Genomic DNA, 16,405 nt, shown 5'->3' with positions numbered 1-16,405 from the left:
AAAAAAAAGACAGCCTGATCTACCAAAGCTACATTGTTCCTCAGTACTGATGCCAAAGTCCCAGTGGAGGGAACTAGAAAGCTGGCCACAATAGTCATGCGCCATTCAAGCTGGAAGAGACAGTGACCAAGTGAGGACCCCAGAAGGAGACATTGCAGTAGCAGCAAGGGTCAGAGAGGGTCCAAAGGGTGAGCATATATTTTAGACCACGGTTCCCAAAATTACAAGCTGTGGACAACCCCCCTTAAAATATAGTATAAATTGTCTAATTTACCACTCCTTTAGTCTGGCTCTTGTTATAGTCCACCATATTTTGTAGCTCCATGCTGGAAACAAGACCAGAAGCAAAATAAGGTGCAGTCCCATAATGAGAACTGAGTGATATATTCTATTTTGAGCAGTCTTGAGGCAGATTTTAACCCCTTACTACCATAGGACGGTATAGTATGTCCGATGGCATTATCCCCCGCTTTGATGTGGGCTTCGGTGGTGAGCCAGCATCAAAGCCGGGACATGTCAGCTGTTTTGAACAGCTCACATGTGCCCGCAATATCGAGATTCCACCCACGCCCATTAACTAGTTAATGTCGCTGCCAAACTCTTACAGCGGCATTTAACACGCACTTTTGGCCATCGGGCCGGAAATACACGCACCGCTGACCCCTGTCACGTGATAGGGGGTCATCTGTTCGTCGGCATAACAACCAGAGGTGTCCTTGAGACCTCTATGGTTGTTGATGCCAGACTGCTAGGAGCGATAGCAATGCAGTAGTTCTGCACCATAGAGGCGATCTGAGCATCGCCTCTTTGTAGCAGAGCTATGGCAGCTTCTAGCCTCCCATGGAGACTATTGAAGCATGCCAAAAGTTAAAGAAAAATGTTTTTAAAAATATTTTAAAAAAAGTTCAAATCACCTCCCTTTCGCCCCATTCAAAATAAAACAAAGAGAAAATCAAAACACATATTTGGTATCGCCACGTTCAGAATCATCCGATATATCCATAAAAATAAGGATTAACCTGATCACTAAACGGTTTAGCGAGAAAAAAAAAAACAAACAATCGAAAAGCCAGAGTTACTTTTTTGGTCCCTGTGACATTGCATTAAAATGCAATAACAGGCGATCAAAAGAACGTATCTGCACAAACGTGGTATCATTAACCCTTTTCTGCCATGAGACGTACTATCCCGTCCATGTGCCCTGGGACTTAATTCCCAGGTACGGGATAGTACGTCATAGCGATCAGCGGCGCCCACGTGGTGAGCACCGCTGATCGCGGCCGGGTGTCAGCTGATTATCACAGCTGACACCCGACACAATGTGTCAGGGGCGGTCACGGACCGCCCCCGACACGTTAACCCCTTGTACACCGCGATCAAACACAATTGCGGTGTACCGGGGGTTAAAGGGAAGCATCGGCAGGGAGGGGGCTCCCTCCGTGCTTCCCTGAGTGTAAAGTGTAAAAATAATTTAAAAAAAAATCACTAAATAAATTAGTTAAAAAAAAAAAAAATATATATATATATTGCCCAATATTCATTTTTTGAAAAAAAAAAAAACACAATAAAAGTACACATTTGGTATCGCCGCGTCCGTGACGACCCGCCCTGTAAAACTGTCCCATTAGTTAACCCCTTTAGCGAACCCCTTAAAAAATAAAAATAAGAAACGAAGCAAAAAATGATTTATCATACCACCGAACAAAAAGTGCAATAACGCGCGATCAAAAAGACGCATATAAATATCCATGGTACCGCTGAAAATGTCAGCTTGTCCCGCAAAAAATGAGCCGCCATACAGCATCATCAGCAAAAAAATAAAGTTATAGCTCGCAGAATAAAGCCATGCAAAATTAATTATTTTTTATATAAAATAGTTTTCATTGCATAAAACCGTCAAAACATAAAAAAAACCCTAAAAAACCGCTTTATCAATTTTACCGCATGCGGAACGGTGTAAACGCACCCCCCCAAAGAAATTCATGAAACGCTGGTTTTTGTTCATTCTGCATCCCAAAAATCGGAATAAAAAGCGATCAAAAAATGTCACGTGCCCGAAAATGGTACCAATAAAAGCGACAACTCGTCCAGCAAAAAATAAGACCTCACATGACTCGGTGGGTCAAAATACGGAAACATTATAGCTCTCAATATGTGGTGACGCAGAAACTATTTTTACAATAAAAAGCGTCTTTTAGCGTGTGACAGCTGCCAAACATAAAAACCGCCATAAATAGTAAATCAAACCCCCCATTATCACCCCCTTAGTTAGGGAAAAATAATAAAATAAAAAAATGTATTTATTTCCATTTTCCCATTAGGGCTAGGGTTAGGGCTGGAGTTATAATTGGGGGGTTTCCACTGTTTGGGCACATCAGGGGCTCTCCAAATGCAACATGGCGTCTGATCTCAATTCCAGCCAATTCTGCATTGAAAAAGTCAAATGGTGCTCCTTCCCTTCCAAGCTCTGCCATGCGCCCAAACAGTGTTTTACCCCCACATATAGGGTATCAGCATACTCAGGACAAATTGCAACTTTTGGGTTCCAATTTCTCCTGTTACCCTTAGGAGAATAAAAAATTGGGGACAAAAATATTATTTTTGTGGAAAAAAATGATTTTTATTATTTTCACGCCCAGGCGTTATAAACTTCTGTGAAGCACTTGGGGGTTCAAAGTGCTCACCACACATATAGATAAGTTCCTTGGGGGGGGGGGGGGTCTAGTTTCCAAAATGGGGTCACTTGTGGGGAGTTTCAATAGTTTAGGTACATCAGGGGCTCTCCAAACGCACGTCACCCGCAGACCAATCCATCAAAGTCTGCATTCCAAAACGTCACTATTTCCCTTCCGAGCCCCAATGTGTCCCCATACAGTAGTTTTCTCCCACATATGAAGTATCTGGGTACTCAGGACAAATTGGACAACAACTTTTAGGGTCCAACTTCTCCTGTTACCCTTGGGAAAATAAAAAAATGGGGACTAAAAGATGTTTGTTGAAAAAATACGATATTTTTATTTTCACGCCCGGGCATTATAAACTTCTGTGAAGCACTGGGGGGTTCAAAGTGCTCACCACACATCTAGATAAGTTCCTTGGGGGGGGGGGGTCTAGTTTCCAAAATGGTGTCATTTGTGGGGGGTTTCCACTGTTTAGGTACATCAGGGGTTTTCCAATCGCGACATGGTGTCCGATCTCAATTCCAGCCAAAAACGTCAAATGGCGCTGCTTCCCTTCGGAGCTCTGCCATGCGCCCAAATAGTCATTTACACCCACATATGGGATATCAGCGTACTCAGGACAAATTGCACAATAGCTTTTAGGGTCCTGTTACCCTTGGAAAAATAAAAATTGGGGTGAAAAGATCATTTTTGTGGAAAAAATATGATTTTTTAATTGTACCGCTGTACGTTCTAAACTTCTGTGAAGCCCTTGTGGGTTCAAAGTTCTCACCACACATCTAGATAAGTTCCTTGGGGGTCTAGTTTCCAAAATGGAGTCACTTGTGGGGGGTTTCCACTGTTTAGGTACATCAGGGGCTCTCCAAACGCGACATGGCGTCCGATCTGAATTCCAGCCAATTTTGCATTGAAAAAGTCAAACGGCGCTCCTTCCCTTCTGAGGTCTGCCATGCGCCGAAACAGTGGTTCCCCCCCACATATCAGGTATCAACGTACTCAGGACAAATTGCACAATAACTTTTGCAGTCCAATTTCTCCTGTTACCCTTAGTAAAATAAAACAATTTGAACCTGAAATATTTTTTTGTGAAAAAAAGTTAAATGTTCATTTTTTTTTTTTTTTTTTTTAAATATTCAAAAAAAATTCCTGTGACGCACCTAAAGGGTTAATAAACTTCTTAAATGTGGTTTTGAGCACCTTAAGGGGTGCAGTTTTTAGAAAGGTGTCACTTTTGGGTATTTTCTATCATATAGACCCCTCAAAGTGGCTTCAAATGTGATGCGGTCCGGAAAAATAAAATGGTGTTGCAAAAATGAGAAATCGCTGGTCAATTTTTACCCTTATAACTTCCTAAGAAAAATTTTGGTTCCAAAATTGTGCTGATGTAAAGTAAACATGTGGGAAACACGGGTATTACATACCTGGTAATGTGTTTTTTCATGACACATGACGGCACCACGAGAGAGGGGATCCGCCCCACGAGGACAGGAAACCTTCAAGATAAAAGGGGCGGCTCCTCTCTCCGCATCAGTTGTTTTACAGAGCACGAGAGGAACTCCGCAGGTTAGTGGGCACATAAATAATACATATTTTATACTGCTAAATTTCCAACACCAAGGGAGTGTATAATACTAACAAAACACCCAACTAATGACGTGATCAAATAGGGCGGGAATATAAGGGTGCCGTCATGTGTCATGAAAAAACACATTACCAGGTATGTAATACCCGTGTTTTTCCATTCTACATGACGGCACCACGAGAGAGTTACAGAGATATGTATTCTCTTTAGGGGGGGATTACTGCCTGTAACACTCTTCTCCCAAATGTGAGATCAGAGGCAGCAGATAGGTCTAATCTGTAATGTCTGAAAAAGGTAGATGGAGAGGACCAAGTGGCCGCCTTACAGATTTGGTCAATGGAGGCGTCCGCTCTCTCCACCCAGGACGTTGCCATGGCCCTCGTGGAGTGGGCTTTTAGGCCCTCTGGAACAGCCCTGCCTGCACTACTATATGCTAGTATGATGGCCTCTCTCACCCATCTAGCTATAGTTTGCTTAGAGGCTTTAAGGCCTTTCCTTGCCCCCTGATATGAGACAAATAAGGCCCCGCGGCGCGGCGCTCTACTTCCGGGTCGCACGCAACCACTTCCGGTTCATCGGCCGTCATGCGCGCTCCTAACGCGCGCGCCTCCCGGTGCGGCCATACGAACCTGGGCCGGGTGAGCGCCTGGGCCCTACTTGCTTCGGGGCCCCCAGACACCCCTTACCTGCCCGATGGCCTGGCCACCACTGACTGCAGGTATACCTTTCCTTTTCGCTGCGGGGTCCGGTGTCTGGTCTTCAACAGGGAGGGTACACTGTCTGTGGCCTCCGAGGAGCCTTTTTCTCTGCCCGGGCTCCGATGTGTCTCCTGGGCTGCATGGCCACTGTATGTCGACAGGGAGGGAACACTGCAAGTGGCCTCCCTGGACCTTCTTTGTGTGCTGTCATCTTGGAGGGTCCACCGCCAAGGTACCCCGCTTCGCCTGGGCATCTGCCCTAGCGGCTGTGGCCATGCCTTCGCTCAGGGGGGACATAGGCATATATGGCCCCCGAGGCGACTACCGGTACCCAGCGTCGGGTGTAGCAAATCCATGCCTGCCATTAATCACCCGACCCGGGTCCAGGCATCCTCTTCTTTATTCAAAATCTTCAAGAGACTTTCATCTTGAGGGTTCCCCGTCGAGGACAGGAAACCAACTGATGCGGAGAGAGGAGCCGCCCCTTTTATCTTGAAGGTTTCCTGTCCTCGTGGGGCGGATACCCTCTCTCGTGGTGCCGTCATGTAGAATGGAAAAATCTTATTTATTAAGTATTTTGTGTGCCGTATCTCCGTATAATTGCGAAATTTTCAAAATTTTCGCCAAATTTTTGTTTTTTTTTCACAAATAAACGCAAGTTATATGAATTAAATTTTACCACTACCATGAAGTACAATATGTCACAAGAAAACAATGTCAGAATCACCGGGATCCATGGAAGCGTTTCAGAGTTATAACCTCATAAAGGGACAGTGGTCAGAATTGTAAAAATTGGCCCGGTCATGAACGTGCAAACGACCCTTGGGGCTTAAGGGGTTAAAAACATCAGCTTGGTGAGCAAAAAAAAGAACATCACGAAAAATGGAGATGCTACGGGTCTCGGAAAATTGCACAATTTTTTTTTTTTTTTTAGAAAACTTTGTAATTTTTTTTCACACCCATAGACACATGTTTGGTGTCTGTGAACTCGTAATGACCTGGAGAATCATAATGGCAGGTCAGTTTTAGCATTTAGTGAACCTAGCAAAAAAAACAAGTGTGGGATTGCACTTTTTTTGCAATTTCACTGCACTTGGAATTTTTTGTCCCGTTTTCGAGTACACGACATGGTAAAACCAATGATGTCGTTCAAAAGTACAACTCGTTCTGCAAAAAATAAGCCCTCACACGGGCATATTGATGGAAAAAAAACAAAAAAAAGTTACGGCTCTGGAAAGAAGGGGAGCAAAACAATGAAAACGCAAAACCGAAAAAAGCTCTGGTCATGAAGGGGTTAATTTTCTATGGCAATCCCATAATGAAAGCATTTAATAATGCAACACCTGAAAGGTCAAATTAAACTTCTACTTACAGGACATGCTGGGAGGTTCTCCAGCAGCTGCTTCAAACCGCATCACAAAAGTGACCCCGAAGAATCATTGCTTCCTTTCCAGATCAACAATGATCCATGTAGAAGCAGCACGGTGTTCTGGGTGGTTTTTGGCCAATGCCATATTCTTTTCGAGGTCTCCTGACTGTTTTGTAAGCATCTTTCTAAGGAAAAATCACAAGGTTCTAAGTTACGGTAATCCTTGTTGTGAGGTATCATTCCAAGCTAGGAATAAATACAAAAATAATGTGTTTTTCTCCTTTAGGAGACCTCATGGCAAATGAACCAAAATTGCCTTAAAGGAGCACTCTCAAACATTTTTTTTCTAAAAGCAGTGTAGTGTGTATGCGTTAACATACTCACCTACCACCCTCTACTCCAGGATCCAGCACCGTTCTTCTCCTCTTCTGACGTCACCCCTCTGCACACTCTCTGGGTGACACTGCGCTCTGTGTGACCGGCAATTTATTTTTACAATAAAAATCTATGGGGCGTCAGAATGAGACTTCATAGACTTACATTGTAAGAGAGACTTCCGGCTCACACGGAGTGATCAGGCGAGTCTGTATCGCTTTCATGAGACTCAGTAGATGGGAACATTGCCGGATACCAGAGTAGACGGCGGTGAGTATATTCGCACCACATACACTACACTACATACCAGTATTATGGGAACAAAGAACAAAAATAGTTCATGGTGGAGACTCTTTAAATGGCATTGCCAAGATTATAAAGAAAACACGCCTGTCAGTCTTCAAGAAACAGCAGCACTCCTTTTGCTCGACTGGGTCCGTCCAGTATTATAAAAGTATCACGAATAAAGTGAATTGGGCTGAGCGGCAAGATCAGGCAAAGCCTTTATTTTTATTTTCCATTTTACGTGGCCCTAATTCGTGAGGAATAACATCTGACTTTACACGTCACAACCATGACAATAACTGGTAGGAAGAAGCCAAAGTATTCATTTGAAGGTTTTTAAAATCAGAAAGAAATATTAAGACTGATCTGATGCGCAGTATGATGCCGTCTGCTGCTCCAGTACTTATAGCTAATAAATATGAGTAAATCGGAGCTAAGGAGTCTGTGGGGGGGATTAGTGCTAAGAATATGAGGTTACAAGACCAGCCATATGGTAGGCTCCAAAGCCAAGCAACCTGTCCTTGCCCAAAGGAGACTATGTTCCAGCCGAGTTTAGGATAGGGCCGCTCATCGCACAGCCATCTATTTTATTTTACTTTTAACCCCTTAGTAACCAAGTTAAAGCTTTTTCAAAATGGACATTCCAGAATAAATAACATTTCCCTATTGTCCGCTTACCTCAGCATCATCATTCCAAAGCCCTTTTATTCTGTTACGATGTTGGGTTAAAAGTGAATTTTTCAAGAAAATTTACATTTTTTTTTTTCTTTCTTTTAAAAAGATCCAATTCAGTTTTGAAGTGACTGAGGGACCTTCATATTTGAAAACCTCCAAACAAAAAAAAAACAAAAACACAACAACTGTACCCCGCAAATGATTTAAAAGTCAGCAAATTTGCCAATTCCTGTAAACCACCTGAAGGGTTAACACAAAGTGGAATGAAAACTTTTTCACTAAAATATTGCCAATATCCTGAAAGGCCACAGTAGAAGGTTATATATAGGGTTAACTAGCTGCAGAAGGCTCCCAGTTATAGTATACAGTCAGGAGATGCTGTTCTATTATCAGATTATTATAAAAAAAAAAAAAAAAAGTATTGACAGTTGGAAAAAACCAACAACATAAAAAAAAATTATAAAGTCCACAGATGATTGCCCAAATCATCTGTAAGCCTGGCTTTTTCCAATTCAAAGATTAATTTGCTACCTTTAAAATGGATCTTTTATTGAACATATGAAGCGTGATAAATTTTAAATATATACAAAATCCAACTGTGAGCACGAGAGGGGACCGGGGACATGCGAGTACATCATAGGTACATTGCCACAGAAGCTGTTGGTGCTATATTAACAAATGGCACAAAATATTTAAATTCAACAAATACAGCCGGCTTGCTGCCTACAGCCCTGCTCTTGTGTCACCACATTAGGGGGCAATAGCTCTGATTCTCCCCAGAGAGCACAAATAGTGAGAACAAAGGAAACATCTCCTAATACTGTAAGAACACTTCATTAGCAAAAAGTCAAGATGGGAGCACACAACTGAGAAAGCTCACACCTTCACAACCCAGCCTACATAAGCTACTAACCACAATGAAGCTTGGAAAATGTGACACTGATGTTCATTTATAGAGAATGAGAAAGACTCAATAGAAGTTTGGGCTAATCCTGATATATCATTTATTATACACACACTAGAAAGAGCGTTGTAGACAATTCCCAAACGTCATTTCCAGCCTTGTCGTAGCTGAAGATGCCTCCTGCTTGTGTTGGGACAGGTTCTCCTGGTGATATTATTATATAGGTACACTTGGATGAGCCTTTCCTTCATGTTCGCAAACTAAGCACCAAGTCCCCTATAGGCCCCCTACCAGTAGTAGCTCCCACGGGTCAGGCATATGGCGGATGCATGTACCGGCTACTTGGCAGCATCGGTCCTGTACTACTAATCCACAGTATAGCTTACATTGCACCATACCCAAGTCAACCCTAGCTACACCATTTTTGGGGGCTATGGGGAGACTTTCTGCAGCGACTTTCCAATACTAACTTTTGAGTGACCGCTGCAGTTGACACAAGTGCATTGTTTACCATGCAACTTAAAGCATTTCCATAGACCGCAGCTTTTTTTTCCTGCTACACAACATTTCTATGTAGCTACAGCTTTATATATTACCTGGTCAGTGGCAATAGTGACCGTTTGCATTTCCAAAGCTTAGCAGACACTACACAGCGGCAGACAGACCGGAAACGATCCCTATGCAAGAGGAGCATATGGGCCCTTAACAGTCCAATTGCTCCATCCATGACCACTTTGGAGGTTTTGGTGGCCCCCTTACCCCTTGGGCCCCTGTGCGGTTGCACAGGTTTACACCAGTGATAAGTCCGACCCTGACTCTACAATCACTAGTTTAATATGTGAAGCATTTGCTTCCCGATGTCTATGTGTCTAGGGCTCCCTCCAAACACTGACACATTGATGGAAAATGTGATTAGGACAATGATAATAAAGACATAAAACACACAATCGAACCCCATAAAAGTTAGACAACACCTGACCCTCTATTCTTATAAGCCATTTACGAGGTAAAACCAAACAGTATTGTCAGAGCAAGTCTGATAGGTTTATTACATATAAAAAGGTGCAGAGAGCGCACAGAAAGCCTGAAGATATAAGGGTTTGGTCACAGAGGATTCTGGAGGCAGAAAAATCCAACATGGGTTTCAGAATCCACATAAAAAGTCGTTTTCATCATGGCGAGGAAAGAAAAAAAAAAATCACTTCTAGCATGAAGAGCAATGTGGATTTCTCACTGAAATCTATAAGTGTGCCCAAGGAATGTTCCAACAAGGCTTTCAATGGGCATCTTGAAACAGATCTGCACCATAAAAAGCAGTGTAAATTAAAATCTAGTGTACATGGCAGAACAGGGAGCATGGAGCTTCTATGGACACATTTACGTGACAATTTTGAGTCGTTATGATGCGGAATGCAAACATGTCACAAGTTTTCCCTAAGGGTGTGTGCACACGCTGCGGATTCTGCTGTGGAATTTTCCATGCAAATTTGTCTAAATCCGCAGGTAAAACCGCAGGTCAAAAGACCTGCGGTTTATCTGCAGATTTTCTGCGGTTTAGCCTGTGGGTTTCCCCTGCGGTTTGACACCTGCCATGGAGCAGGTGCCAAACCGCAGTGGAATCCGCACAAAGAATTGACATGCTGCGGATTTGAAACCGCAGCAAAACCGCGCGGAAAATTCCGCACCGTGTGCACTGCGGATTTTATTTTTCATTGATTATAATAGTACTGTACACCGCAGCAGAAACTGCTGCGGATCCGCAGGACCAAATCCGCTGCGGATCCGCAGCAGAATCCGCAGCGTGTGCACACACCCTGACTCTTCAACCTTCACAATGATATATGGGATGTCTTCTCTACCATATTAATGCACAACGTAAATGGCAGACTGAGGCTTTAGAAAGAGTATGAAATCATTGTTCCAAACGGCCGGTAACAGGGGCGACATGTAATGGCTGAGCGCGGTCATAGTGCAGTGTAAGGTTAGCCGTGTTACAGAGCACATTCCTCTCACAGGTATGTCACCGGCGCGCTGACATCGCGGCCCATTCTGTGTAACCACAACATACACAGAGCAGCTTGTTTACCCTGCTGTCTCATGTGCTGGGAATGCAGGGAATATTACACAAGGGTTTCACCTACACAGAATCAGCCATTTCATGTAGCAATCACATACACAATGCACAAATATTTACCAAGAACACAGAAATAATGAAATTACTCCCATATGTAGACTGACTAGACAGATCAACATAAAGGCAACACTTTTTAAGTTCATTTGTGATCAGTGGGTTATGTGGAGATCTGTGGCTGGTTACCACTAAAGCAGAACAGCTTATTCCCCCCTCCCTGTTATATCTGGGATCGGGTCATCTATGGTCCTGAAGGCTTCCACCTGAACTTGACATCGTATTGGTCCTGCTTTCGGCCTCATTCAGACATGTTTTTTGTACGCAGAACTGGTTTGAGTTCCAGCGTTTGTTTTTTTAAAACTGGAGTCTGGGCAGTGCATCAACATTTCATTATTTTTTCTTGGATGAAAAAAACCCATTTGATTGCTTTCCAATTATTTCACGGAGCCACGGACTTGAATTAGCGATTTTGATTGAAGAATCTGATCAAGATCTGACAAGTTGTGATATTGTGTGGACCAACAAGAACTGCAAAAAAAAAAAAAAAAAAAAATACATGGACTTGTGAACAGTCCTATCAACTATACTAGGTACAAGTTGTAATCCCCTGAAATTTCAAACGTGGTGGTCCTGAATACAGAAACTCCTCCAACCACAGTGGTCAACTGCTGCACGATTTTGTTTCACAACTGACAGACTGTTGGTCTGCCTCGGGTGGTTGGACCTTTGCCCACACTAATGTCTCATTCAGAATTACATATTTAAGCACCTACTTGAAAAGTGGTACCGATGTAGGTCCAAGTGCCCTTTTTACCACAAGTGGGTCAGTGTTTTTCACAGATGGATAAATACACTACAAAGCTTCCCCCTATCCTTTGCAGAGTTAAATACAAACATCACACCGATGCCATCTGCGTGCTGTACATGTTTTTCACAGACCCAAAGACTTGTATTGACCCTTTTCATCTGTGGTAGTGGAGGAAAACAGACATGTCTCCATGAGATTTGCACAGTCTCACAGTCTCTGAAAAAACATGTGAACAGCACCATAGAACATGTACCCATTATAATCTATGCTTGATACAACACATACGTGCAACATGAATGTCTGAAAGAGGCCTGAGGCTGCACCCCACAGCACCGTCTGGTCATATGCGGTCAGAGTAGTGATTGTCCAAAAGCAGAGAAACCCTTTAAAGAAGGAAAGTTGGGAATTCCACTGATCAAACCTTCAAATTATGCCCATACCCTTATATATATATGTTCACTTTATATTAGAAAATTTAACAGATAGTAGATGATAATCATGGAATTTCTATGAGAACAGATTTGTGAGCAATTATAAATTTTGACATCTTCTCTGCAGTTACCAGACAGATGAAAGGAGATTCCAATACTAATATACTTTAGGGAGTTGCTGGTCAGACCCCAGGGGCCAAGACCCTGAATAATGTCCATAACATATTGTAAATTCATACATCAATATTGGGTTGTAGTTTCATGTTCATGTGATAGCCACAAAGCCAGGTCTCAACAATTAATGCCCATGGTGCTTTCAGTTGAAGGTCAAGAAACCTGTATTTGGGCTAGAAGCCAAAGTCTTAAAGGAGTTGTCTATATAGTGATGGGTGAACATGCTCGAATAAGGACTTTTTCAAGCATGCAAGGGTTGCTCGAAAAAATAATGTTTGAATCCCCATGGCTGCATATCTTGCGGCTGTTAGGCAATCCATGCATGTATTGCAGCTGTGGAACAGCCACGGGACATGTAACCGTGCAGACTCAACATTTTTCGAGAATGCCGAAGACACTCTTGTTAGCACCCAAGCATGCTCGCTCATCCCTAGTCCTCTGTATGAATCATTACTGCAAAAGTCCCAGGCTGCGGTATGGGTGGGTGATGAGCTGCTGGGTCGGCGATGAGGAGGGGAATGGTAAATGCAGAGACAAGAGACTTCCTGTTTCTACATTGAGCAGAAAAGAGAAGCATAAGCTGGGTAGGAAGACAAAATGAGCAAAAGTAAGTGCACGGCGTTACATAATATTATGGTTGCAATATACAATATTAAGATGAAATTATGATGGAAATGCTTCTATAATGGCTTTGTGCAAAACCGTGCAATTACAATGTAGTATCGCTTATTTTCCTTTAGAACACTAAACCATAACTTGACATATAGCCTATGTTTGTTTTTGTTCACGACTTTAAAAAGGGTAGATTCTAGTCCACAAAAGTGGTCACCTATCCACTGGACAAACTGATAAGCCCTAAATCAGAAGGACAGCCAGAATCGTAGCTGAAAACTACAGCAGCTACAGGGGCAATTAAGGCCTCTTTCACACTTCAGTTTTTTACAATCAGTCACAATCCACCAGGTTTTGAAAAAAACGGATCTGCAATTTTCTTTTGAGGATCCGTTTTTTCCCCATTGACTTCCATTATTGGCGGATTGTGACGGATTGCCGTCCGTTGCATCCGTTTTTTTTTGCGGATCCGCCAAAAGTTGCTGTCCGTCACCATCCTCAAAGATTTCAAAACGGAGCTTGCAACGTTTTTTTCTCTGGCGGATCCTCCAGACACTGATTTAACCCAAAATTCTTTCTGGGTGCCGGACACAAAAAAAAAAAAATTCTCTCTCTCTCTCTCTCTCTCTCTCTCTCTCGGCTGCGATTCCTTTAAAATTCTTCATTTGTCGGATCCGTCAAAAAAACGGACGGGTGGCATCAGTACTAAAACGGATCCGCCATCCGTCCTTTTGGCGGATTTTGACTGATGCAAAAAACTGAAGTGTGAAAGAGGCCTTATTTGCACTTCTCATTTTTTTCCTCGCTTTCTTCCAAGAAGTCTATTTTTTCACCAACATAGCCATATAAGGCCTTGCTTTTTTTGTGGAACGAACTCTAATTTTTATTGATACCATTTATTTTACCTTAGAATGTCTTATAAAAACAGTGGATAAAAAACCTTCCAAGTGCAAAAAAAAGGTTAAAAAAGAAAACAAAACAATTCTGCAAGTGTGTGGAGCTGTTATGTAATTCATCGAATAGAAAAGTGACAAAATTCTAAAATATTTTTGTTGCTACATTCTCAGACCCACAACTTTATTATTTTTCCATCGATGGAGCTGTATGAAGGCTTGTTTTTGTCTGGTGAGCTGGCTACGTTAAACTCCTCACTGGAGCCAAAAAAATGAGGCAACGAGAACATCTTTGCAACATGGACTTTAGCTGATCCCACTAAAGTTCTCCACTGCTCCACATTAAGCCTGGACTCATGAAACAGTTTGTGAAAGCACTACCGAAAGGAGAGACTTAAGTACCTGTGTACCAAGTTTCAGGGACTGTCCTAAGCAAAACTGAAGGAAGGCATTTTTGTGGGTCCAGATATTTGGAAACTCATGAAGGACGTGTTTGAAACAAAAATAAAAGCTACTGAGGAAAGGGATTGGGATTCTTTTAAAGAAGTCGAAAAAGAAATTTCAAGGTAACAACAAACATCCAAACTTTGGGTCCATCGTGGAAAGCATGCTGAAACGTTTCAAAGCCATGGGTTGTTTGGTGAATTTGAAGTTACATTTTTTTACATTCCCAATTGGACTACTTCCCTGAAAACCTTGGTGCTGTTAGCGAAGAGCAAGGAGAAAGATTTCATCAGGGTATCAAGGAGATGGAACGTGATTGGGGGGGGGGGGGAGGGGGACTACTGTTGGATGCTTCACAGGGAAGATCCGCAAGCCATCTATATATAAAAGAAAAAAACATCAAGAGAGGAGGAAAAGGGGGAAGAAATAATTTCCAATAAAGTTGCATGATGAATGTTCAATAAGTTAATAAATAATGTTCTGTACATTTTTGGCTACAATAAAGATTTTCCTTGTTCATCTCGCTTGTGCGTAATTTAACATGTTTTGTGCAAAGTCCATACATGATTGTTAAAAAAAGGTTTTTAAATCAGGGTATAAGGAAAAGTAAGAATCAGTCATTGGAGTCTAAAAAAAAATTTCATAAACCCAAATTTTGCATATCTGTGTAGTCGAGTATTAACTCCTTAGCGATAGAGCCAATTTGGTACTTAATGACAGAGCCAATTTTGACAATTCTGTCCACTTTATGAGGTTATAGCTCTGGAACGCTTCAACGGATCCCACTGATTCTGAGACTGTTTTTTAGTGACATATTGTACTTTACGTTAGTGGTAAAATTTCTTCGATATGACTTGCATTTATTTATGAAAAAAGAGGAAATTTGTCAAATTTTGAAAATGTTGCAATTTTCAAACTTAATTTTTGTGCCCTTAAATCAGAGAAATACCACACCAATAGTTAATTAACATTTCCCACATGTCTACTTTACATCAGCACAATTCTGGAAACATTTTTTTTTTTGTTAGGACATTATAAGGGTTAAAAGTTGAACAGCGATTGCTCATTTTTCCAACAAAATTTACAAAACCATTTTTTTAGGGACCACCTCCCATTAGGTGTTTTTTTTTTTTTTTTTTTTTTTGGGGGGGGGGGGGGGGTCAATGACAGAAAATATCTAAAAACTGCACCCCTCAAGGTGCGCAAAACCACATTCAAGAAGTTTATTAACCCTTCAGGTGCTTCACGAGAACTAAAGCAACGTGGAAGGAAGAAAAATGAATTTTACTTTTTGTCACAAAAAATGAGTTTCAAGGGTTTCAGGAGCAAATGGACCACAAAATTTGTTGTGCAATTTTTTCTGAGTACACCGATACCCTGTATGTGGAGGAAAGCCATTGTTTGGGTGCATCGCAGGGTTCAGAAGGGAGGGAGAACCGTGTGACCTTTTGAACGCAAAATTGTCTGGAATCAATGTCAGGCGCCATGTCACGTTTGGAGACCCCCTGATGTACCCAAACAGTGGAAACCCCCCCCAATTCTAACTCCAAACCTAACACAGCCCTAACCCCAACACACCACTAACCTCAACAACACAACCCTAACCCTATATCTAACCCCAACCATAACCCTAACCCAACTCTTACTCTACCCTAACGGAAAAAAAATACATTTTAATTTTATTATTTTTTACCCAACTAGGAGGGTGATAAGGGGGGTGGGGGGTTGATTTACTATTATTTTTATTTTGATCACTGTGATAGACCCTATCATCACAGTGATAAAAATTAACCAATAGGAGAAATCAATTGTTGCTGGGTGTTGGCTGGCAGATCTCGGCTGGTACACTGCACAAGAACCTGCCATTTCCTTCCTGGAAGAAGACACCGAAGGCAGGTACTGGGAAATATGAAATCGAGACTTTTTTTTTCCGGTCGCCGTTATTCTGTGTATAACAGTGATATAGCAACACTGAGGTAGGTAAAAACCGACCTGAATCATGTTTCATCAGATATTCCGACACGGGGGGGTGCTATAACCTTATCTCTCAGCGCCGTTAAAATGCAGCGCTGAGGAATAAGTACCCTTGTCGCCGTTGCCGCACCGATCTAAAAATGATAACCAATTAATCAGTGGTAATTTTTATAAACTGAAATACTCATGATGACAGCATTATAATGAACAATCAGTGGCAGCCAGAGCAACAGAGTGCTGCCATATGCTAGGGGATTGTATACACTTGCCTATAAGTTTTGTTTTTTTTCCTCCATGACATTAATACACACCCACAATTTACTATATTTGGATGTGCACCAAACAATTTAATCACCACACAGATATGTT

The 16,405-nt window shown here is 42.0% G+C and overlaps 1 protein-coding gene and 1 long non-coding RNA gene across 2 annotated transcripts in view; one reads left to right on the top strand and one right to left on the bottom strand.

Moving 5' to 3' along the window:
- WWC2 (WW and C2 domain containing 2) overlaps positions 1–16,405 on the bottom strand; it is a 224,305-nt gene that overhangs the window by 195,861 nt on the left and 12,039 nt on the right. The window lies entirely within an intron of this gene.
- Positions 15,910–16,405, top strand: part of LOC141092096 (uncharacterized) — a 78,424-nt gene continuing 77,928 nt past the window's right edge. Inside the window, exon 1 of the long non-coding RNA XR_012232681.1 lies at positions 15,910–15,958. This is a non-coding gene — a long non-coding RNA (uncharacterized lncRNA). The remainder of the gene's footprint in view (positions 15,959–16,405) is intronic.

Source organism: Dendrobates tinctorius, unplaced genomic scaffold (genome assembly GCF_039654945.1).
Source record: "Dendrobates tinctorius isolate UK_male_01 unplaced genomic scaffold, ASM3965494v1 ptg000008l, whole genome shotgun sequence".
Classification (NCBI taxonomy): Eukaryota; Metazoa; Chordata; class Amphibia; order Anura; family Dendrobatidae; genus Dendrobates; species Dendrobates tinctorius.
The sequence above is the reverse complement of the archived record's forward strand: the minus strand, read 5'-3'. Positions and strand labels throughout refer to the sequence as shown.